Source organism: Desmodus rotundus, chromosome 6 (assembly GCF_022682495.2).
Source record: "Desmodus rotundus isolate HL8 chromosome 6, HLdesRot8A.1, whole genome shotgun sequence".
NCBI classification, from domain to species: domain Eukaryota; kingdom Metazoa; phylum Chordata; class Mammalia; order Chiroptera; family Phyllostomidae; genus Desmodus; species Desmodus rotundus.
The window spans coordinates 13,787,782-13,812,466 of NC_071392.1; the positions used below are offsets into that span (position 1 = coordinate 13,787,782).

General features: G+C 46.8%; 1 long non-coding RNA gene across 1 annotated transcript; it reads left to right on the top strand.

Moving 5' to 3' along the window:
• Window positions 1-882: 882 nt before the first annotated feature.
• LOC128781162 (uncharacterized) lies at window positions 883-7,651 on the top strand. Its single transcript, XR_008427057.1, has 3 exons — window positions 883-976; window positions 2,875-3,119; window positions 7,465-7,651. It is a non-coding gene; the product is annotated as an uncharacterized lncRNA (long non-coding RNA).
• Window positions 7,652-24,685: the final 17,034 nt, after the last annotated feature.

Here is a 24,685-nt window from a genome sequence, read left to right on the forward strand (position 1 = left end):
GAGGAAACTGTTTCCTTGTCTTTTCCAGCTTCTGGAGGCTGTTTGCCTTGGATCATGACCAATCTCCTCCATCTTCAAAGTCAGAACTGGCAGAGCCCTCACACTGCATCAGTCTGACCTCTTCTGCCTCCCTCTTCTGCTTTTAAGGACCCTTAAAAAGTAGTACATTGGGTCCACCCAGACTGTCCGGGATATCTCCCTATTGTACAGTCATCTGATCAGCATCCTTGCTTCCATTTGCTCCCTTAATTCCTCTTTGCCCTGTAACATAACATAGTCACAGGTTCCTGGGATTAGGACATGGGCATCTTTGGGGAGCATTATTCTTCCTGCCACAGTAACTACAACAGATTGAAGCCCATCAACTATCTTCAAATGCGTGAGTTCACAATGCTATTAAGGCAAAGAAAACTCCCTGCTAGGGAACACAGCATTTTGAAAATTGGTAAATAAAGGGAAATGATCCAGTCTTCATCCTGCTCTTCCTGTACAAACTGTAGCCTGGTAACCAACAATTTGAGAAAGAAAAAGTGTTCTTTATAAAAGGATTCCAGCTAATACATAAAGAGGGAACATCATCCTTTCCCAGTCCTGGGTGAATGGATGATCTGGGCAGTAATCACCAATGACAGCTAACATCATGAACAACAAAACAGGCACCTGGATATTCTGGCCTCCCGATGGGAGTACGGAGCACACCTCCTGTGACTTCTTCTTGCCAAAACAGCAGACCCTGACACTGGTGAAGCCTCCAGATATAACCACCAGTGTCAGGAATCACAGGGGACAAAGGAACACATCGATCGACTCTGTAGGGTTCAAAGAGCAAAATCTGACCTGGGGGAAACTGCAGGACACATGAGGTACATCATTCAAACAAACAAAAAACCCAGAACGACAAGAACAGAAGATGGAGGGGGGACTTCGTGTCGGAAGACTTAGGAACATAAGGACCAATGCATTGTATGGGCTGCATGTGAGTCTTAATTCAAACAAACTTAAAAAATTATTAGGCAATTTGGGAAATATGAACAGTAACTGAATAATCAATGATATTAAGAAATGGTTAGATTTTCTTTTTCAGGGTTACAAAGCTGTTTAAAATGATTCTTTTATTTATTTATTTTTAAAACTATTCTTTCAGAGATGTATACTTATTTACAGATTAGTGATGTCTGAGAATTGCATCAAAATACCCAAGGGGTAAGGCAGAGAGTGGGTGCAGGAACAGATAAGATCGGCCGTAAACAGATCACAGGTGAGGCCAGGTGATGGGTATGTGGAGTTTCATTATAACGTTCTCTCTCTCTCTTTAAAAACAGGGGCAAAGAATCTGGGCTCGCTAGTCAGTCTGTTCAAATCCATTTATGAGTTGCGTAACTCATCTGATTGGGTTGTTAGGAGGTTTGAATGAGAATATGTTTTTGTGGTAAACAGAACTTACCACTTTAACCATTTTTAAGTGCACAATTGAATGACATTAAGGACATTCAGAATATTGTACAGTTATCACCACTATCCATTTCCAAAAGTTTTGATCATCCCCAAAGAAACTTTACTCATTAAACACTAACCCCCATTCTCCTCTTCCCCCAGCCCCTACAAATTTCTGTTCTACTTTCTGTCTCTATGACTTTGCCTATTGTAGGTACCTCATATAAGTGGAATTATACAATATTTGGTTTTTTGTGTGGATTATTTCACTTAGCATAATGTTTTCATGGTTTATCCATTTTGTAGAATACACCAGAATTCACACTCTTTTATCATTGAATAACATTCCATTTTATGTGTATACTACATTTTATTTATTCATCTTCCTGTTGAGAGAATATTTTAAAAACATTTAGAAAAGTGTTTGGCATATAACATTCAGCTTGCTAAATGACACCTAGTAATTACTACTGTTATTACAGGAAAGTATTAGAAGAAAATATGCCAAAATTTTAACCACATTTATATTAGGGTTGAGGGATTCCATTTCCTTTCTCTTCCTTTTTTCTGAATGATATGCATTTCTTGGTAATGTGGCTTGATCATTGAAAATTATTTTAAGTACACATACACACATTTTAGCTATTCCTTTTTCTCTTAATTTTTTTTACCAAACTCTTTTTCAAAGGTGTCATGAAAGGCAAGGACCTACATCCAAGATTACTGTATCCAGCAAAGCTATCATTTAGAATAGGGGGGCAGATAAAGTGCTTCCCAGATAAGGTCAAGTTAAAGGAGTTCATCATCACCAAGCCCTTATTATATGAAATGTTAAAGGGACTTATCTAAGAAAAAGATGATCAAAAATATGAACAGTAAAATGACAACAAATTCACAACTATCAAAAATTGAACCTAAAATAGAAACAAACAAAAACAAAAAAACCTAAGCAAACAACTAGAAGAGGAACAGAATCACAGAAATGGAGATCCCACGGAGGGTTATCAGCGGGGTGGGGGAGGGGAGAGAGGGGGGAAAATGTACATGGAATAAGAAGCATAAATGGTAGGCACAAAATAGACAGCAGGAGGTTAAGAATGGTATAGGAAATGGAGAAGCCAAAACTTTCTTGTACGACCCATGGACATGAACTAACTCGGGGCAGGAGGGAATGCTGGTGGGAGGGGGCTGTTCAGGGCAGAGGAGGATAAAAGGAGGGAATGGGGCAACTTTAATAACATAATCAATAACATATATTTAAAAAATAAAAAATAATGGTATTTTTTAAAATTATAGATTATTGCCCAACTTGCTGTAAGGTGCTGCGTTACATTCTGTGCCCAGTTGGTGGCGGTATCAACACTTGAACCTACCTGCTACTTACCGGTCTATTCTCACCACCACAGCCCCAGTTAACACACTTGGGTTTATTTACTACAGGCTCAGGAATGTGGGCAGTAGCCATCTGCGTTTACAGACAGCATCTCTACTGCGACCGTCAAAGACACCAGTGCACCTGTGTCTGTGAAGTCCCCCCTTTCCTGGTTCCAATCAGTGCCTCCCCGATTCCCAGCCCGGTCCAACCCGGAGCTGCCAGTCATGCCGGGAAAGAGGGGCGGACCGGCCAAACAGAGACCCTGTCTTCTCTCCTTTCCTCAAGCTGGGCTGGAGGAAAGGCTTTGATGGTAAGTGATGGGGAGCCTTTTGACTAACATGAGATAACACCGTGACCAGTGACTTGGCACTGGACATGGCCAGAGGGTTCCTTTAATACCTAAGAATAAGGCCGATCCCGAGCGAGTCCACAACAGCATGGCTGGACCGATCCTCAAAATATTAATCCATAAGTCCTTCTGTACCAGATGGTAAATGCCCCAGCCACACACACACACACACACACACACACACACACACACACACACACACACACACACACACACACGACTGCCCTGACCCTTCTCCTGGGATCCTCCACAGGCCTCAAAATACAGAAATTAAAGAGGCCGCTGCCTGGCCCAGCAGGGGGCCCCAGCAGCCTGCTGCAGCCCTTGGGTTCTGATAGGCTGGGGGCCCAGGTGGAGCAATGGTTAAGGACTATTAGTATCACGCCCACCTAAGATCAGCTACAGAAATCAGGAGACCTGCCACAGATTTCGTCCAAGCGCAGGGCAGGGAAGATTGCCGTGTAACAGGTGATTGGAGGAAAGAGCAAAGCTGCACTTGCTTTGGCTAATGTCCCTGTTAACACTATTATTTGCATACCTAGCAAAGTCAACAAACACAACCAAAGGAAGGAAATGAAAAAGTTAGAGTTGCAGAATATAAGAGAAATCCACACACATCAAATGCATCGCTGCACTGAGTGAACCTTTATGACTAAATACTTTATTCATAATAGAAATAAAAAGCATTAATAACCCAAGACAGATTTTTTCAAGGAAGTAATTTTAAAATTCTGACACAGACAGAAAAAGGAAATCAAGACCTCAGTATGAATGGGAAATTGGTGTCCTATTTAAGAAGACTAAACGCAGTAAGGTGATAATAGTTGCTAGGTCTCTGGTTCTCAAAGCGTGTTCCTCAGACCAGGTACTCTCGTATGAACTTGAGTAGGGTCTCTCTCACTCTGCATGGCTGGGTATCACATTTGCCAGTGAGGGATGGACTGGGGAGGAATAAAGTGTTCAGCTCCTGAGTTTCCAGGATTGTTTAGGGGAGGCACTTAAGTTAAAACAGCTCTGCTTTACTCCAAAGCGATGTGTTTCCCACCAAACGAGGCTGCCTCCCAATGATTATGATGCTGGTCAAAATAATTTCATATACTGTACGTATTGCCAAAGCAGGCACAAAAATGATATTGTAAATGGTACAGAGCTATAGAATAAAAACCTGAGTATTGAGTACATCGTGACTTATTGCCCTGCTCCTGGATGTCAGGAAGCCCCAGAAGCTCCCACATGTCCTGTGTGTCTGACTTTCTTACACATTCTTGTGGCACAACCTCAGGTCACAGTGTTTTTAGAGCAGGTAAACAGACCGATTTGCCTGCATGGAGCAATAAATGCAGGATGAGTGCCTTGCGGCCAATTGGATGCATCTCACTGCCAAAGGAAAACCAAGTTGCAACCCTGATGTGCTGGAGCTGGAGGAGGAAGGCAAGTCTAATAACTCAGAAAGTTTCTGTGTGAGTTCCCACGCTGGCTCCTCTCAAGCCCCATCCATGCACAGCTCCAGCCTCCTCCACCCCTGGCGAAGCACTGGAGAGGGTAGGAATGTCACTCTGGAGGCTACATTAGGAGACAGAGAAACTGTAGTCCTCTGGAGAAAGTGCTCGAGACCAACATGGCCGGTTGGGTGATGATGTTGAAATGCCTGCCTCTCTCCTGGGCTTCTCTCTCCATCAGGAGTTAACAGTAGGACACAGCCCAGTGAGACTGTGTGGCTTTGACCATTCCCAGCAAGAGTGAATCCCTTCCCCAAATGTGTGTATAACGTATATACTTTTTAACAGGACTGTATCCTTGTAACATTTGTTTTAAACACTGCCTTAAGTAGACCCATATCACTTTAGCAATTAATATATGACATTCTGTATCTCAACTATTTAAAATACTGTGCCTTCCCTTTTGCAAAATGTATCAAGATTTGCCACTTTTGCCTCCGTTCAGGGCCCCAAAGCTCCCAGTTTCACTAACACTGATTATAAATGGGTTTTTGGTGGGTCAGCTCTTCCCCATGGCACGAAGACAGAAAGGGCTTCCAGGGAAAAAGCACATTTTCTCAGGCTCTTCATCCTTTTGTCCTTTTCTTCGCTCACTGTGTTTTTGCCTGGCATCTCAAGAGTTAGAAATTCACAACCCAATGTCAAAAAGAGTAACACCCAGCCCCAGGGTAACAGTTACTCCAGAACTGCCCACTGAGAGAACCGTAGGGTTTGGAGCAGAGCACGGAGTTTACTCAACGGAACTTCACCTCTGACTTTAATTTTTTTTTAAATTTAGGAACCAATAAGTTTATTGGAAGAAATGGTAAAACTTGAACATAAACACTGAAGTGAACACTTTGCAAGGGCAATGTGGCAATAGGGGTGCTGGGCCGGTGACCAGGGGAAGTCACCCTGTGGCCACCCTGAAGGCAGTCCAGGCTCAGTTCTTGCTGTCGCCCAGGGCGAGCTTGTCAAAGAGGTACTCCGCCAGGCTGGATTCCGTGGCCCCCAGCTTGCCCAGGGTGATGATACTGGCTACCCAGTTTTTGATGGACTTCACATCCTGGCGCAGGTGGTGATGCGCAGGAAATCATACAGGTGGACGTCGTTCTTGGTGGTAGCCAGGGGGAATAGATTGAGCAGGCTCCGGTTCACCATCCTCTCCATTTGCAAGGCGGGTTTCCTGGACCTCCAGCCGCTTTCTCAGCGGCGACGGTCAGGCCTCGGGATATCGCCCAGGCGGACGCGCCCTCTCGCTGGTTCTGCAGCCGCATCAGCACCTGGGCTTGCTCGCGTTCTTCCCTCCACTGCCACAAGCAGAAGGCAGCGAAGTGCTTCAAGGGCACTTCCCGGAGGTCGAAGTAGAAGGCGAGGGACAGGTACACGTAGAAGGCGGGAGCTCCAGGTGGATGTGTTTGTTGAGGGCTGCCTCGCATTCTGGGTGGTAGTTCTGGCGCACTTGTGAGGGCGACGGCGGGGGCAGCAGGGTCCCCACCACGGGAGGCTCCGGAACCTCGGCTGGAGGTGCAGGCACGAGGGCTTGCGTGTCGGGCCCCCGGCCAAGAAGGCCAACAAAGCACCCTGACGAGGGCTGCGGGGCCGGCAGCAGCATGGGTGAAGGCAGCGGCTCCTCGGGCCCCGGATCACCCCTGTGGTGGTCGATGGGGGTAGCCGGAGGCTGAGCTAGCAGCGATGGCAGTGGGGCCTTTGCAATGTCCCTGCGGTGGGCGACCACTGTGGCCGGAGACGGGCGAGCTCTCACCCCTGACCTGAGCTAAGAGAGGTCCTGGAACAGAATCGGGACAGGAAAGGACGTTTTCCTTGTGAGAGCTGTGAAGCAACATGAACACATCCTTAAAACTATACATTGAAAATGATTGATATTTAAAGAGGATGTTTTCTTCTGTGTTACAATTCTGAGATTTCCTGTCGTCGCTCTGTATTCCCCTCCTTTTGGATCTGCGTAAAACAGAGATCAGAGGAGACTGGGAGGTGATGGGTCCAAGGCTTGTGACCTGCGTCAGGGACATCAGCCCCCAGTTAGACGTGCCATCCGCAGTTGCAGCCCTCGCCGGAGTTCGAAGGGCACCTTCGCAGTCGGAATGCCCTAGGACACGCGAGAAACCAAGGGTGAGGCGAGGCCATTGCTCTGGGCCTCTTTCGGAGCGTTTTAGAAATGTTTAAAATGGGGACGGGCTCTGATGCCATTAGATTTAAAGCCTACATGTCATCTCCTGTCTCAAGGAGACCCTTAAAAATAGGCCATTAGTAGACAGCACTTGCGAGGCTCCAGGGAAAAAGGCACTCAGAGTAAAAAGGATTAGGATATTCAGCAGACACATTTTGCACATTCCGAGAGGCTGCGGGTGAGGGCGGAAGCGTCGCTAAGTGCATGGGTGCGCAGATATTACAGCAAACGGCGGCCGTCAGGGTGCTCAGGTTTCCCGCGGCAAAGCCGGAATTAGACCCGCACGCATTAGCCATTTGAAATGTTTGGAGTCTCTTGACATAAAATAAAGTGTTCCTGTGTGTGCTTGTGGATGGTGGAAACAGTGATGGGCAAAACCTGTGGAAGCCTGGGAGCTGGTGGGTGGAGAGGGCCCTTAAACCCTAAGTCAGACCTGATCAGGCTGCAGGTGGCACACCGGTGCGAGTGTTGTCCCAGCCCCCGGGAGGTAAGGGCTGGCTGCTGGGTGCACAGCACGCATCGGCTTCAGGGTCTCTGCTCCTCCCGCCACCGCGGTTTTTTAATATATGCGGTCTGTGGCACTAGACTGCCTGCGTTCTGGCTAAGGTTTCACTGATTTTAGTTTTTCTGTCTCCAGGAATGGAAGGATCTCACTTACTCACGTTGGCTTTGACAATGTGGTTTTTTGGACCTGTTCTGGCCTGATTTGGTGAATGAAGCTTTCTTGCTGCCCCCTAGCGAACACTTCAATGCCACGTGCGCTTTAACACTTTGCTAAAGACTTTACCAGGAAGACCAAAGCTTTGTGACCCTGGAGGTTCTTCGAGCCTCAGTTTCCTTACAAGAACCATAGTAATAATAACTACTTTTCTATGCTTGTTGTGAGAATATGAGGGGACTGTCACTTTTTTCTTAATTAGAAAAAAAATGCCCCCTAAAGTTCCTAGGAGGCTTCTGGCTGTGGAAGTCGAGGAGCCCCCACAACCCCTCAGGAGGAGGCTCCCTTTGTTTTGGGAAGACCACCAGCATGAACGACTTTAGTTTCAAAAGGCAAATCTCCAGTATAAATGCATATAACCAATATACCAATGCATCCAATCGTCCTGCCATTTAGGATGAAAATTCCATTTATTTTACATAATGAATATTCATGTAGCACTTATGTGCACCAGGTATTGGTCTCAGTGCTTTGCCAATATGAACCCATTCCATCTTCATAAGGAGCCACAGGACAGGTGTGAACTCCAATTACTTGCTGAGGTCACACAGAGAGTAGGGCCAGGATTCGTGCTAGTGTAGTCTAGCACCCGAGCCCGTGCACTTAACCACCGTGCCAGGCCCCAGGCCCCAGGCCCCAGACCCCAGGCGTCTGCCCTGTTTCTCATAGAGCCTGGCCCCAAGGAAAGTGCCCGGAGCACCGGAGGCACTGAAACACACCGAAAGGATGAACAGGAGCGTGACTGACCGGCTGAAACACCTTCCACATAAAAACCAACAGCACTCTTAGCAACCCCGTAATGTACTGTTCCTATTATTAGAGTGAGCCTGTGTTTATCACCGAAAACAGGACACTACTAATAATTACAGCAGAACAACCAAGAGCAGTCAGGACTGTCCCAGGCAAACCAGGACACATGGTAACCTGAACCATTATATCGTTATTAAACAGGCGATGAAACTGAAGTACACGGAGGTTCCTTTGCTCCAGATCACATGTTCGTCAGCAATGGTGACGGCCCGGGAAGCCCAGGAGTCAGGCTCCTGAGGATTTGGTAGGGAGTCTTCGCTATGGGGAAGTGAGACATAGCGAGGTAGAACGTTTTCCTTAATGTCACACAACCGTGAGCCCCGAATCCCGAATTCATAAAAAATTCCATTTTTTATCCTCCCTCTTCGAAGGCATTTGTGCCAAAGAGATAATTTATGAATCTTGTTTGTCCTCCAAACCACCTTTGAAGAAAGAGGTTCTCTCCAGGAAACCAACCCTCTCCTACACAGGAATTTGCTTTGCTAAAGCCTGGGGGGAAGCCCTCGGGCATTATTTAGTAAATTTGAATTAATACGTGTGCAGGTTTCCAGATATCTTTGTGTTATACAGCCTGTGACTATACTGCCTTAAAGTCAGTACATCTTACATGATGTAATAAGGGAACAAGGAGAGAGAAAAGAAAGGTATTCGCTTAATATATGTATATACACACACACAGATTTATAACAAAATTTGTGGCCATGATAAGTCCTTGTTTCTGTAACTGCTCATGAACTCACAGCTGGTATTACCACTACCTTCTTCTGCTCCCGGCTCTGCGATGCTTGAGTCTTCAGCAAGCATCTCAGCTGGCTGTGGTTCTTTGCTTGGAGCAGGGCCTAGGCTGCCTGGATTGGGCTGTAACTTTCCATCGACCTTAATCATAGGGCAATATAGCACTAGGAGATGCCCTAGGGGTCTCCTGTATTCCAGACATGCTCCTCACTTCCACTGTGGACGGGCCATCCAGTCTCCCCTTGGTAGTCAGGGTCCGTCACCGCAGCCAACACCACAGCTCTCGTCCTCCCTGGTGACTCAGAGGCCTGAGGAGCCCAGAGTGACTCGGTGGCCACCTCAGCTTTCAGGTGAGTGCAGTCATTGTTGTGTCTCCTGGTGGTAACATTCCTCCTCCTGGAACCAAGACCTCTCGGGTTGGAGAGCATGGAGTTGTGGGAACTGGAAGCACAATTCTGCTAGTGAGTCGCTAGAGGCCATAGGGAGGGGTGCCGCTCCCTGATTCCCGGCCCAGGAGTCCCAGCTACGGCAAACAGCACCACGTGTCGGATGCTGCATTGGAGCAGATAGATCCGTCTGAAGACACCTGCCCCATTCCCGCAAAGTACTGCCACCGTGCTGGCGGCTATAACCCAGTCTTCACAAGGCCTTTTCACCGTCCTGTCAGGCCGGCTGCTTCGGGTGGTTGGAGACATGGCAAGACCAGCGAATTCCATGAATACGAGTCCATCACCACACCGCTTTCGCTGTGAATTGATGTCACTGATCCGAAGCCGTGCCGTATAGGGTACCAGACAGTGGGTAAGGCATCTTGTACGTCCACAGAGAGTAGTTCTGGCAGCAGCACTGTTCACAGGGAAGGGAAATCAGCATCCAGACTAAGTGTTTATTCCAGTAAAACCAAAGCTTTGCCCTTTCCAGGACGGAAGCAGTCCAGTGCAATCAACCTGCCACCACATATGTGGTTGGCTGATCATCTGGGAAATGGGGGACTCAGCGCTGGTTTCTGCTGCAGGCAGATAAGGCACTCAGCGGTGACCAAGCCAGTTCAGCCCTGGTGAGTGGAAGTCCGTGTAGCTGAGCCACGTGTGACCTCATCCCTGCCCCCACTGCCACGTTGTTTGTGCGCCCCCTGGGTGACAGCAGGGGTGGCTGAAGGAAGAGACAGGCTGGTATCCACAGGGTCAACCATCCTATTCGCTGATTACCTGAGTCCTTATCTGTGGAAACTCAGAGTAAAACATCCTCAACTCCGGTCACTTGTTATGTGGAAACCAGCTGTTCAATAATCTGAACACTCGCTAAGTCCAATGAGCAGAGGGGTGGCAGCCGAAGGACTAGGGAGGACTGAACAGACTCAGTGGAAGAATTTCCCTCTGAGGAGCACTTGAGAAGCACTCAGTGTGTGTCGTAAAGGATCAAGCTCACCAAGAGGCCTGGCCTTTGCCCTTGTCTCCTGATCTCTAGGCCAGGGGTGTCAAACTCATTTTCACCAGGGGCCACATCAGCCTCACGGTTGCCTTCAAAGGGCCACATGTAGAGCTCCTTGCCCCTAGTGAAGGAGTAGTTACATTTATACAGTCCTAACATTACATTTGGCCATGGTCAAGACACTGCTAAAATAATGTTTCCACCCTGAAGTATTTATCATAACAATAGCATAAAAGGTCAGCATCATATGGGCATGTCACATGGATTAGAAGATAAATAAAATTTATGAGTTGGGCTTGCAAATCACCTTCCCAGTTGGAGTCTGAGGCAAAAAAATACGTGAAGCACAGTGCTGACAACCCTCTAAATTTGCAGGAGTTTGGTCTTCAAGTTCTTTGTGAAAATAGAATTTTCCTCCTATTCCAACCTGGTGTGTATTTTTGTATTAGCTTCATTCTGGCTCGGTTTAATGTGTGGGGAAAGATCTATGCTTCATTGCACACTGGGTATTGTCTGTATTCTAGAGGACACCCCTCTGGGGTCATCTGATTCCATCTGATTCTTTCTTTAGGGGTCTTGGGAGTGGCTCTACATGAAGAGCCAACCAAAATTCACTGCAAGTGAACCCACCTGCTGCTGCCTTTGTTCTATAGTTCAAAGTGATAAGGCGAGACCCTCTGTTGGACAGAGTCCGTTCCAACCTTCCTCTCAGATTATACGGAAAAAGAATTGTTTGTAACAGCCCAAGCCACTGCTCAGAAAATTCCAGTTGAGGGAACTCCACCCCCCCCCCCCCGCCCCCAGTTCTCCAAAGAGCCTTTTACTTCAGAGAATGAACAGTTTATCCTTCTTGCCAAAATTAAATTATGACTCCAGGTCCCCATCCTACGCACCAGGAAAATAAATTTTTCCCTTCTCTGGGGCCCTCCCTCCTCAGATGGCTCCAAGAACCTTTAGGGATGCGCATTCAATACAAAAGTTCACTCTGGACACTGGCACCTGAAGGAGAGAAAAATGGGAAACTCTCCATCAGGAATTCAATTCTTTTCAGCTGGTGCTATTTACTGCCAGTAGGTGTCGCTATTGAAACTTGAGTTATTCACCTCCACCATGGTCCAATTTAGTCCTTTTCCTGCTGTTACAGATTTTTTTTTTTAAGGGGCAGATTGAAGAGTGTATACAAAAATTAAATGTAAAGTGTTATTGCAAGGGATCTGGTCAAGATGATGGAGTAGGGAGACAATGCACTTACCACTAAATTATAGAACAATTCACCTGGATAACCATCTGAAAACTAGCTGAACAGAAGTCCTGTAACTAAGATTATAAAGAAAAGCCACACTGAGACTGGCAGGAGGGACAGAGACAAAGCAGTCGGGCCCTGCACCCGCATGTGGTGGTTAAGAATCTGGAGGGATAGCTCAGCTGCTGAGGTCCCCTCTGAGGAGGAAGGGGTCTCAGCCCCACGCCAGGTTCCCCAGCCCAGAACACCACTGCCAGCAAGAGGAAGCCACATAACATGTGGATGTGAAAATCAGTAGGGATTCCATCTCTCACTGCGAGACAGAGGCTGCTGGAAACCCAGGAGTCCTCTTAAAGGGTCAGCACACAAACTCTCGGTCTCAGGCACTAATCTTGAACTTCTGTAGAGGAACAGTGGCTCGTGGGGGAGTGTTTTGGGGGCGGGCGCCAGAGACATAGAAGGAGAAACTGAGTTGTGTGGCTTCAGGGTGAGGGCTGGAAGGACGACCACCAGTGTCTCATACTGAGCCTTCTGCCCACGTGACCTGTGAACTCCAATGGCTCCCCTCTCAGACCCGGACCTGCTGAAGAATTCTGCAGGCCCCAGGCAGGTGGCAGTCGGCCTCGGTGTATCCGAAGACTTTTGCTGAGTGTCTTCAGACCCAGTGCTGGTACCAAATCTGAATCTGTATTAACCTGGTGAACACCACTTGCCCTGCCCTGGTGACTCCCTAATACCCTGCCTTATCCAACTCACTTACTGCCTGAGGCTCGTTCAGTGTCCAGGTCTTATGAGCAGCCAGCAGGTGGCAGCATGTCTTTGGGTACCTTGGGTCTTTTGCTGACCCAGCCGGGTACTGCTAGCAGCTGGCCTCATTTCACAGCATGGCCCCTCCTACCCACATGCAGGCCCAGCACAGAGAGCTACAAACCGCGAAGCTCGTACTAGGTAGACCAGGGCCCATCACAGGCAGTGTCTGCCATTGACCAAAGTCCACCCCAAGAGTCCCTAGAACCAGCACACCTAGGGGTAGGATTCAGAACACAAGTGACACACCCAAAGGGAGGTCTTGGCAGGAACCAGACTCTGTTGTGGCAAATCTTGCTCTGTGTTGTCAGCCCCCTCACAGCAGCCAGCCTGAGAGTCAATCCCACCCACTGAGGTGCCAACAGCAATCAAGGCTCAGCTACAACAGGGGGGTGCATGCAGCCCACACTGGGGACACTCCCAGAGCACCTGCTCGGAGGGTCAGAGAGACTGGGCCACTGGGCCCCAAAGGACACCATAAGGCCTTACTACATAAGGCCACCCTCCCCAGCCTGGGAGACAGAGCAGATCTAGCTAATGCCTAGAAACAAATACAGAGTGGAAGCCAAAAGGAGGAGACAAAGAAACGTCCCAAATGAAAGAACAGGAGAAATCTCCAGAAAAAGAACCAAATGAAATGGAAGTGAGCAATCTACCAGACACAGAGTTCAAAACACTGGTTGCAAGGATGCATAAGGAACTTAGGGGAAGAATGGATGAACTCAGTGAGAATGTCAACACAGAGATAGTAAGCCTAAAAAAAAAAAAAAAAAGAACCAGTCAGAAATAAAGAAGACAATAACCAATGTGAAGTATACACGAGAAGGAATCCACAGGAGATTAGATGAAGCACAGGAATGAATCAAAGATTTGGAAGACAAGGTAGCAGAAACCATCTGATCAAAGCAGCAAAAAGAAAAAACTTTTAAATATGAGGATAGTTTAAGGGACCTCTGGGACAGCATCCTGCTCAACAACCGCTGCATCAAGGGATACCAGGAAAAGAAGAGAGAGAGCAACGAATTGAGAACCTGTCTGAAGAAATAATGACTGAAAACTTCCCTGACTTGGTGAAGGATAAAGACACACCCGTCCAATACGCACAGCGAGTTCCAAACAAAGCAAATCTGATGAAGTTGCTTCCCTGCTCAAAACATTCCAATGGCTTCCATCTCACTAAAAATGACACCCGAATGTCTTACCATGGCCGGCCCAGGACCTAACTGACCCAGCCTCTGGTCATTTCTCCTGCTCTACCTTCTATGGCCTTTCAGGCCGCTCAATCCACTCCAGCCACAGTGGTTTCCTAACAGTACCATGAATCACCATGGGGGCCTGAAGGCCTCTCCTGCTCAGAATTCTCTTCCCCCCTTCAGAGCCCGGCTCCCCGGCCTCCCCAGGCGGCCCCCCTGGCCAGGCTAACATCACATTCCCTGCCCCCACCTCCACCCCATTCCTGGTTTTATTTCTCTTCACAGCACCCATCACCATCTGACACTAGATTATATATTAAGGCACTCTGAGATATTTGTTAATTGCGTGTTCTCTTCTGCTACAAGGATGTTGCATGAGGCTGGGTTTTGGCACGTGCTCTGTCTCCAGCGCCGAAACCAACAGCTGCGGTATGAAGGGCAGTCAATAGACATTTACTGCGCAAATCGACGCAAGGGCAGTTGGCCGTGTCTGGACACGGTCTGCTGGAAGCGGGATTTAAGGCTCTGCCTGGATGTACGGATCTGCTTGTGATGTTCTGGGGTGTTAATCAGAGCACTTCTTGGTCGTGACTTACATTGTGCCTGGGCCTCTTAAGGCAGCCGGTCATTTCTTGTATCCCACACGCCAGCGCTTCCCGCGTTAAATCCTCTTCCGCACTGACACTCCCAGCAGCCAACCAGCACCCATGGTTAAGACAGCATCTCACAAACACATTCCATTCTCAAAAAAATCAGTAACATTTATTGCATTTAAATATTGAGTTCTCGTTCACAGTCAATTAAAAACCATTCAAAATTATTTTCTTATAATTCACAATTGTTGTAAGACTTCTAAACCCACTAACAATATCCCAAACGCTTTCTCAGCTTCTTGCCATGGGCTCAAATGATCCCTGCAAATGCGCCATCCCGCCATCGGATGCCCCCGTTCCGTCCACGTCAGGTCATCTGCGGTGACGGGGCAGGTGTCCCCACTGGTATCCGGTGATCTTGTTGACACAAGAAACATCCACATCTACGGGGAATTTTTATGAGTTTATTTGAGCCGAACTGATTGCCGGAAAGTAGTACCTGAACGGACTACGAAGGTGCTCAGGAGGGTGGCAGCCGTGCAGTTCATTTTATACGTTACACTCCAGGGAGGGGGCGTGAGAAGTGTTACCTGAAATCCACTGGCGGTAGACGAAGGAGGAGGGGAAAACAAAGCTCCGGGACTAGATGAAGCGTAAAATAGGGAGAAACAGATTTCCTTTGCTTTGGTTGGCGCAGGATCATTAACAATGCACGTGCACGGCACAGAGCCGTGGTGTGTGGAGAACAAGGTAACAATGAGGCTAGTGCTTCAGTGAGAGGTTGTGCCCGGAGGGGTCTGGATAAAGGGGAGGACTCTGACATTCCAAAGGTAGCTTGTCCTACATGTAAAAAGACAACAGACAAGCTCATTTAAGGTAAAGATTGACCTCTGTCAAGGAAGATACTGGCCTAGGGCAGGACCACTTGCCACAATTCACTTCTAGTTAGAAAGTTTTCGTTTCAGACCATCCTATGTATAACTTTAGGTCTCTGAGTTTGTGAGGCCCACTCTGCAGGCTTCCCCTGAGCTTGTCAGGTTTACTATGTGGCCCCTTTTTTATCCACAATCCCACACTCTGATACAGTCTCTGGCCACCCAAGTAAAAAGGCTTTGATGATTTACAACCACTGGTAAACTCACCATCGCGGTTCTGCCATCATGCCTCTGCATCCTGAGTCACTCAGAAAAGGAAATCGCTGTCCCTTGGCTCACGTTGGGTGCCCCAAGATACCCCCTTAGGGCCCAGGTGGCTGCACCCAAGGAAGTTTACTGGCTACCGCCCCAGGATGTCCTGAGGAATCACCCCTCTAACCAAACCTGTGCATATCAGAATCAGCAATCGGGGAAAATCCCCTTCTTGCTTCTGAGACTCAAGGCTCAGCCCATTTCCTATCTAAGGATGTGTCATTCCCTGGGGGGAGGGGAATTTGTCCTTTATTACAAAACTGTCAGTTGGTTATTCACAGTATCAAACAAGCATAAAAGCAAAGTGATGAAAAGGCAAACTACTGCTTGTTTACATAGAGGAAGTCACCAGGCACTAACCTGCAAATTGGTTACAATAAACTATGGTATTATTAACTCAGAGCCAGAAGGCAAGCAACAAAAACTAACAACTGTACCTGGCTTATTCTTTTTGAAAACACGTACATCAAGATGTAGGTGGTTTTTAACCTTTTAGATTATATGGTAATTATCACAGTTTTTAAAAGGATGGGGGGAAATATCTTGGGTAATGTTTCCTAAACAGGTTGGGGTGGGGGAGTGTCCCCAGGAGTAGCATGACTGTATATTGGCTAAAAGGTCAAGGAGAAAAACCAGTGTCATAAAATGAGTTGGTGAAGGAGCCGGCGCAATGAAATGTTAATATCGCTCTCTTTGTTCTCGCCTAAGGAGCCCGGTAGAGCTCTTTGTCCACTTGTTTTGAAACCGTTGCTCTTTCAGTTCTGCAAGGCAACATTTTAAAAAGACAGAACAACAATTTCAAGGGAGGACTGGTGTTAACAGATTTTATGGTGGTTTATTTATGGTGGAGGCCCTTAAATTCGCTGAAGGCTATTTTCCTTTAGAACTCTACCAGGATGGATGACGGGTATTTAATTATTTACCAAGTGCTTTGCCGTCACTTGTTTTCTCCGTAGCACCTGGTATTGATGGCTGCAGATGGGATAATGTATAGGAGAGATTTTAAAGAACACAAAGTCAGAGGATGTTATTATATCCTTGTGACTATGATTATACTTCTCTTCTTCTCTCTGTCATTGTTACAACTATTAATCTTTCCAGATAGCGATGGTTGAAAAGCTATGGAATAGCTGAGACTGGCTCGATTTCAGAGAAAAAGCTAAGAAATGCAGAGCATAGCATCTTTCCATGGCTCTCTGGCAAAGATACATGAGGCACAAAGAGACAGAAAATCTCATAGAATCCTCCCTTTCATTGAACTTGCATCCATGTGTATTTGCACACATGTTCACTTATGCACCTCCATCCACTCACAGTCCTGGGAAGAAAGGAGGAAGGGGATCTGGCAGGTTTTTTTCATTGCAAGAATCTCTGCTGATGTTTGCTGAGTTGCTACTCGTGGCCAATTGATCATTCATTTTGTCATTAACTTTGTTAATTTCCTTGTCAGTCACGAACCAGCTAAATCAATTATTTCTCTGGCGTCACCTTTTCCACTGATTTGCACAGCCAGTAATTGATGTAATTGGCAATTTATAACTTGTTCTCTTTGTGGTGACGCTCTCACCATTTCCCCAGTCGCCCAAGCCTTAGGGGTTGTGACTTCCTGCCACACCACACAGCATAGTCCCTGCTTCCTGGGGTGCTGGCTGGCATTTAAGCTATCAGAGTGCTCTGAGCTGCGATGGTTTTTGTTTTGGGGTTTTTTTTTTTTTGAGATGCTTAATATTTTACATCCTCTGCTCAGTGTGACTCATTCTGTAAGAATAGACAGCCTGAGCTTTCTCATGCTTCCCATTTCGCTCTGAGCTCACTGAAGACTACCCAATGGGCAGCTTGAAGGTCACTCTTGAAGGCCCCCCTCCCTTGTTTGCAATGCCTTATGGAGTCATGGAGCCAGAAAAGGAGGAACTTCTGCTACCTGGGAAAATAAAGCAACCCTGGACTCCCATACACCTGTGGGGCAGCACCTGGCGGGGTAGCAAGGGAGAGTGGGAGACTTCATCCCTCTTGTGCTCTAGTAAGAGGACTTCTTTTTTAAAAAACTAAAAAAAAAATTTAAATTAAAGTATAGTTGGTATATGATATCATATTAGTTGTACAGGTGTACAGCCACGTGATTCAACATTTATATAGCTTACGTACGATGGGCACACCACACTGTATGTAATAACCCTCTATCACTGTGTAAAGTTGTCCCACTATTATCGACTGTATTTCCCCCTCACCTTTCTCACCCATCCCTCTAATTCCCTCCCCTCTGGCTACTAGCAGTTTGTTCTTTATTTCTTTGCGTTTGTTTTTTGTTTTGTTTTGTTCATTTGTTTTGATTTTTAAAAATTCCACATATAAGTGACATCATGCAGTATTTGTCTTCCTCTGACTTACTTTACTTCAAATAATACTTTCTAAGTCCACCCATGTTGTCCCAAATGGCAGGATTTCATTCTTTTTTATGGCCAAGTAATATTCCATTGTGTGTGTGTGTGTGTGTGTGTGTGTATCTTTACCCATTTGCCTGTCAATGGACACACCTAGGGTGCTTTCATATCTTGGCTGTTATGAATCATGCTGCAATGAACGAAAGAGAACTTCCTCTCCAGGGAAGGCATTAGGGATGATAAGGAAGATGGTACTTGGAGGCACCTGCCGCCCAGAAGGGCACTTCTCTCCTTTAGCCTGGGTGGGAGTACCTGCTGGGTGTCTTTGTGAGCTTGCCTCTGGATCCTTTGTGTGGGGGATGATGCCAGGAGTTGAGAGCACAGGGTCTGCAGGGATGAATTTGCCCCTCATGTACCATGAGAGGAATAATAAGCTCTCAAGGCCCCTCCACAGCAGGGACACTGCTGCCAGTCCTTGTGGCACCTTCTTGTCAGTAAGAAAAACCACCCCTTCCTTGAGGCTCTAGACTGTCATCTGTTGGACTGTTGTTGTAATAGACATGAACATACAAGTGAGTGATCTGGGTAAGTATGATGCTCCTGAGATTTGTTCAGTGTATTCAGAGAAGGTGGAGGAGGGGACAGCAGTGAAGCAAGGCCTCGGTTACTTCTGTGGAGACCAGGCCTTAATGGGCCACAGAATCCTGCAGAAATGGAGTGTGGGTAGTAGTGGTAAAAGTGTAACCCCAGTTCTGGGGCCCGGGGCAGATCCCAGAGGTGGAGACCCAGAGAAGGTTAGGCATGTGTGTCTAACAGGGGTCTTGCTCAGGACATGACCCCAGTGTTGCAGGCTTCTCTGATGCTTTCAGCACATGAGCAGGGAGGGAAGAAGGTGCCACATGCTGGAGAGCACACGTGGGGTCCTCTCGGGGGTACAGGTGAGGGTTGGAGGTCCTGCAGTTCTGCAGGTTGGGGCTTAAGCCATAGAATTGTTATGTGGCTGCTATCATAGTGGTCAACTGTGCTCCCAGGACTCCAACCTGGAAAAGCACTCGTTCAGCCACAAATGCCCATGGTACCCCTAAATGATTCTGGCATCCCCACCATAGAAGACCCTGACTCTTTCTCCCGCCCTCGTCTCAGCCACTGCTAATCTCGCCCTGGACCTCTTTCCTGTGGACGAGGCTACCGAGCTGCTGTAAACAGCTAGAGAGCAGATGGCAAGAGAGTAAGATTCAAGAGACCACTGTCCTCCAGATCCGTCCAGGGAAAAAGGAAACGGAACAGAAATCATGGAGTCTTAGCATGTTTCAGGCCTTGCGTGCTGAAGTTTGCACACCTTTTATTATTGAGCAGTTGGCACGAGCCAGTCTGTTATGTATCTTTACTTTAATCCTGGCTCTCTTACATGGGGAAAGGGACTTTGCACAAGGGATTGAGTCAGGGACCCGGAGATGGGGAATTTCCTGGGTCATCCTGGTGGGCCCAATGTTAAAGCAGGTAGGTCCCTTATTAATGAAAGAAGGCACATGAATCAGCGTCAGAGAAGATGGGACAATAGCAGTGGCGTCAGTGATGCAATGTTAGAGAGACAACGTGCCATTGTTGCTTTGAAGACGGGAGGGGCCCCCAGCCAAGGAATGCGGGCACCTCTAGAAGCTGGAAAAGCCAAGAAAACACAGTGGAAATGAAGCCTGGTGCCATCTTCACTTGGGCCCAAGGAGACCCAGTTTGGACTGTCGGCCTCCAGAACTGTAAAGTAAACTTGTTTATTTTAAGCCAGCACGGTGGTGGTAAGTTGCTAGTGCATCAGTAACAAACCAGTGGAGGGGTATTTTGTCTCCATTTCACAGGGGAGAACATTGAAACTTGGAAGAACTTGAGCCAGGATTGGAATCTAATTCTCTATGCCTTCAAAGGTCACACTTTGCCCTGTACGCCATGGCTGCCCCTCTTAAATTTTTATAACTAATGTCCCTACTACAACCATCAAATATTTAAATGCTGGAACAACTACTTTAGAGAGAATCACTAATGGCTTACTTCTGAATATATTTGCTTGCCACAAGTGATTTGTCAAGAGAACAGGAAGCACCAGAGTTCATGAAAAGAAAATCAGAATATCCAGACTCCCCCGCAGAAGGACTGAATTCTGCAGGGACTAGCACAGTCAGCAACTCTTCAGAGTGTTTCTTCACTTGTTTATATTTATAAATCATCCTCTGTACGCTTAATAGTATATTGCTAATAAAAACATGCACAACATCATTAGTCAGGGAAATATAAGTTAAAGCTGTAATGAGATGCCACTAGACGTCCACTAGAACAGTCGCAAGTTAGAAGACTGAGCATTTAAGCATTGGTGAGGATGTGGAGAAACTGGAACTCTCCTAACTTGCTGATAAGATGTAAAATAGTACAGACACTTTGAAAACATGTTTGGCAGTTTCTTATAAAATTAAATATATATATCTAACCAATAGCCCATTAAGTCCACTACTAGACATTTCTTCTACTGTGTCAAAAACGCATTCAGTTGTTCACTTAAAACCTCTGTATGTAATTCATCTACCAAGTTTTTTTGGGAAAAAACCCAGGAGTTGAAAAAAGAAACACACACACGCACGCACCGGGGTCCTTCAGATAATCAGCATGCATAGACCTTTACAAGGGAGGTGAGTGGCATGGTGGAAAGAGCACCGAGCAGGAACCAAAAGCTTCCTTCTGGTCTCAGTCCCTTCCCTTCTTAGATACATATTTGACCTTGTGGGATTCAGGTCACCTCTCTGGGTCTTAGGTCCTTATCTGCAAGATAAACAAGTTGCATTAGATGACCTCACTGTTTCCATGTAGCTCTAAAACACCACTACTTACCATTTTACCATTCCTTGAGAAGTTTCTAGTTGCTAGAGCATTGCTTTTCCAACACACTCTGATTCTAATCTGTGATTCAGTTGACACTGGTCATCGGTTAGCAAAGTCATTCTCAGAGATTACATTTTCTTATTGTAGTAGGTCGTTGGATAGGCAGGAGCTGAGTGGGAATGACAGGCCAGGTGCAGAGGGTCACCAGGGCAGAGAGTCCTGGGTGCCTAGCAACGGGCAAAACTACAAGCCCTTGCACAACCACTCCCTTAAGCATTAACCCCTGGAAATGACACCTAGGCCTCAGCTGTGTTTCAGCTCCAGGCCCAGAGGAGGAACAAAATCAGACAGAGTGACGCCATGGCTGACATGCAGTGACTAATGACCCATGCTCTGGCACCAACCAATCAGTGGAGACCATGATCCTGAGGGGGCACACCTGGAAAGTTGATGGATATTCTACTGAGATCCTGCCTTAAGCATCAGGATAAAAGCCCTTAAAATAGGGGCTCCGCAAGTACGTGCACTCTCTCTCTTTCTCCATAAAAAAGCCGTGCCTTTCTTCCCTCTTTTGTCTCTCAAGGTATCTCTCTCTCTTGAGCCCCAAGGGCCCTTCTTTGCCTCTGTAACTTGCTTCCTGAGCCCCTTCCTTCAACGGCTCACTTCTACCTCTGTGACCCTCTAAATAAACTTCTTACAGTTTGAGTCTTGCCTTTGAATTCTTTCTCGGTCAGAACTGACGTTCCAAGGTTGCTCAACCAAGGTCTGACACCTGGTGCTGTTGCACCACCAACACTTCTGGGAAACTTGGATCCACTCCATCAGATATTTCCCAGGCATGTACCTTTGATCAAAGGAAGTGTGAGCAGCGTACATTCAGGTTCTGAGCATTTTCCATATCTAGATGCAGCATATACGTATGTAGTCAGAGAGATATGGGGATTACCAAGGACATGCTCTTTAAAAAGCTTTGAGCAAAAGGGCAACGTGACGGTAAAAATACCACTGGACTGAGAGGCTCTGCAGCCTCAGCCAGGAACGTGTTCAGAGGACATTTGCATATCTGTTTGCTTCCCCAGGATTGTTTAAAGATGAAACGAGATCTTGCCAAATAGGGAAAGCACGTTTTAACTTGCAAACTGTTGTACAAATGTAAAGTGGTTTGTTGTTACTGAGAATGAGGAGAGGGGAGGAAGCAAGTGTCAGAGAGGGGACCATTTTCCAAACAAGAGTTGAGGTGTGGTCAGTACCAATCACTGCTTGGAAGCGATGCAGGAGATAGAGAGGCTGGCTTTTTAAGGACACAGGGGTAAAGGTATTTTAGAAGGGTTCTGTGGTTGCACTGAACTCGGGGTGATATCTGCTGCTTCCTGCAGGCCCTCAGCCCATCCCCTAGATTGTGTCTGAAGAAAGCCCAGCCTCACTCATCTTCAAGATGACTGACCTTTATTTAGTTGCCAGGCTAGACTGGGAAGACTCGGGAGAGCCAAATGTCCGTAGCTGGAGGTGGGGGAAGAACCACAGAGAGTGCTTGGGAAACGGATTGCATAAGACTGCTGAGGCTCTGCCCAGTGTGGTGGGAGGCTGGAGGTGGAGAGATTGGGTGAGAGGGAGAACTGGTAGAGATGACCCAGAGAAAGCTTTCTAGCAGAGGGGTGAGTTTGGAGGGGCGGGGGGTGGGAGGGTGGAGAAGGGAGGGATGGGGGATGACTCTTTCACAGAGCACAAACTCTCCCAGCAAGCTGCTGATATTTGATGATATCATGTCCCCACTGCTACATGGTCCCAGGACCCCAAACAGCGTTAGTCATGCAGGATGCGCTGAATAAATAGACATTGGGCGGATGACTGGAATGGATGTATAGTAAAAAGGGGTCAAAAGACAGCATCCGAAGTGCCCCTCCACCCACACTGTGCCAGGAGGAGAGTCCTCGCCCATCTCTGCGGTCTTGGAGGCAGGAATGGAGAATTTCCCAGGCTAACGCAGCCAGATATCTAAACTATGCAAACCACACATCATTAATACATGACTATCCAAACCCAGCAGGCCTACTTGATTCCTCCTTTTCCTCGATATCCAGTCCAGGATCCCCATCAGCAGCATCCTCAAAATGTTTTTGAATCTTTTTGTCTTTACCATGGCTCTTACTCCACACCCCATCATTACCCATCTGGACCACAGCCCTGGCCTCCTAGTGGTCTCACTGCTTCTGTTCCCATCCACCCAGCTGCCACAATTATTTGTGAAGTCACTCCCCTGCCTGAAATCATCCAGTTGCTTCCAACTGCATGCAGAACAGTGCCCTAACTCCTAATGTGAGCCCTGGAGGCCCTATGAGAAGTGGCCTCCATTTTTCTTCTCTATTTTGTCACCTACCAGTCTGCCCCTCACTTACTTTCCTGTAGCCACACTAGCCTTCCCTCTGTTCTTTAAACTTGCCAAACTCTGTCTGCCTCAAGACCTTTGTTCCCACTACTTCCCAAGCCCAGAGTCATCTGGCTGGCTTTTTCTTGTCATTCAGAAAGCCTTTCCTAATTAACATGGTCACCCTTTGTCACCTAGTACAACCTATTTTCTCATCTGTTTTCTTTATAGGATTTATCTCTCTTTGGAGATAGTTTTAATTGTTGTTTACTTTGTTTCTTGGTTCCTCATCCTCAGGAATGTGTCCCTTTTATGGGAAGGGATTTGTAAATATTGTTGACTGTCGTAACTCTGTTTCCAAATGTTTCTGGTACCTGGTAGGCGCTAAGTAAAATTTCTTGCATGAATGCCCACTTAGCACGTGAATTTCTGACTCTAATTTAGCTTTCCAAAGAGATTGCTTGTAGACCATCTGCCAGCCAGAGGACAGGGGTATCTCCTATTCCCTAACAGCTCTATTTTTCATATAAATACATAGTAATACACGGATGCTTGAATTTGTATACGTCAGCCTCTGTGAGTTTGGTTAACATGAATCTGTTCCTAAAAGATGAATTCTTCTTTGGGGCACTAACAAATCAGGTGTCTGAGCCTGCAGACTTGAGAGCTTTGCTGCACACTGAGAGGCATTAACTGTGAAGGGCAGCCTGCCTGGGTGCACCTTGACCTTCCAGTTATGACCTTCCACTCACGATCTTCTACTCATGACCTTTGTGGGTTCCTCTGGCTTCCTTTTGGAACTGCTCTAGGAATAAGACAAAAAGAACTCCTGGTGGAAAAATTTCCAAAAAGGAAAGGAAGGCTGTATAAGTATTCAACGGGTCTTTCATCCTGAGCTTTTATAGTTTGGAAAGTTTCAATTCCAGCACCACATGGTGCCCTTCTTTGTCCAAAAGCAGGACTGAGACATGCTTACACTTCTGAAGAACAGGAAGGCAGATAATCTAACAGCTACTGAGTGCTCTAGTGTGTCTCAGACACTAAGGACTTTACAAATATTAACTCACTTAAAGCAATATTTCTAAAGACGAAGAAAAATAGACAAAATATTAACTGTGTATAAGAGTCAGACATTCAAGATGAGCTAACACAAAAGGGGCAGATTGTCAAATCAGACCCAGGGCAGCTAGAGATCTGGCCCAGTGACAAGAGTTACTAGTAATTCCAAGAATATGGGTAATTGTGAGGTACAGGGGAGTCCTGTAGACTCTGGCCCATGAAAACTGCTCTCTGGGTCCTTTCTTGCTGCATGAGGATGCACGAGTACTCTGGCCGCATTTAACATATGACGTCTCTAAGCAATGTGTATTGTCATCAACAAAGCAAAAAGAACAACTTAGTTCATGAAACATCTCAGTTTTATACTCACATAGCTTACATGTCATTTTCCAGGAAGCTGTGCCCCACACATTCACAGATTCCAGGTGTGTTTATCACAAGCCATCTAGACTGACCGGGTACATCCTGCTA